The following is a 931-nucleotide window of genomic DNA, read 5'->3' as shown; positions in this document are numbered from 1 at the left end:
CATTATTAAATACCAGGCCACCAGCTACAGTGGCGCCATCCCTTAGCTCCATCCTCCATTACACAGTGAGGAGGAGGAGTTGAAATTTTAGCCACTGATTTTTTTTTTTTTTTTTAGATGACTGAACAAACACAAAACCCAGACTAAAAATAGAGTAATTCACAGCAAATGTTTTTGTAACACTTTGCATGTTAAAAGAACAAAAAAAAAAATTCTTACAACGTTATCAATTAAAGCTTCATTATTTTAAACAGGTATGAGTCAGGATTTATCTGAAAGAAAAATAGAAAAAAATTACTCTCCATCAGTTTCATTAAGGTTTAGTTTAGTGCTGATCATAGCTTGGGGGCTGTCTCTGCTATTCTATTTACCAACAGTATTTTCCTTGAAAAAAAATTACTTTTAATCTGCCACTGCTGACGTCAATGCTGGTTGCAGGTACATGGAAGTGAATAAATGTGAGTGCTGATAAGCAGGTGACACAGGAGAGTCTATGATGTCAGCAAGCACCAGGATGACTAGTACTTGGTTTTCCTAATAATGCCATTTTAATAATTTGGAAAATTGTGAAAAGAAAACCATATATTTCAGACCTGTAGGGGCATATACAACCCTTACTCAGTCAAAAGGGCTAATGGGGACATCATTTCTTAAATAAATCAAAACTCATTTAATTAATATCTAGTGTTGTCCCAATTAAAATGTGATAATAATCTATCAGTGATAGTATTTTTTTTCATGAAATACTTTCTGATATTCAATCGGGTTTTTTTATGTATTAATATTTTGCTGAAAATTGAACTGGTTTCAAAAATTAAGGCAGTACATTATTTCTGAAAGTATGGCAGAAATCATTCATTTCAATAGGGATTGCTTTATCTTATGGTATAAAGTATTTTTTCAAGTGTTTCACCAACACCAATTAATTTTC

Source organism: Mus pahari, chromosome 14 (assembly GCF_900095145.1).
Source record: "Mus pahari chromosome 14, PAHARI_EIJ_v1.1, whole genome shotgun sequence".
Lineage (NCBI taxonomy): Eukaryota > Metazoa > Chordata > Mammalia > Rodentia > Muridae > Mus > Mus pahari.
Note: the sequence above shows the minus strand (reverse complement) of the source record.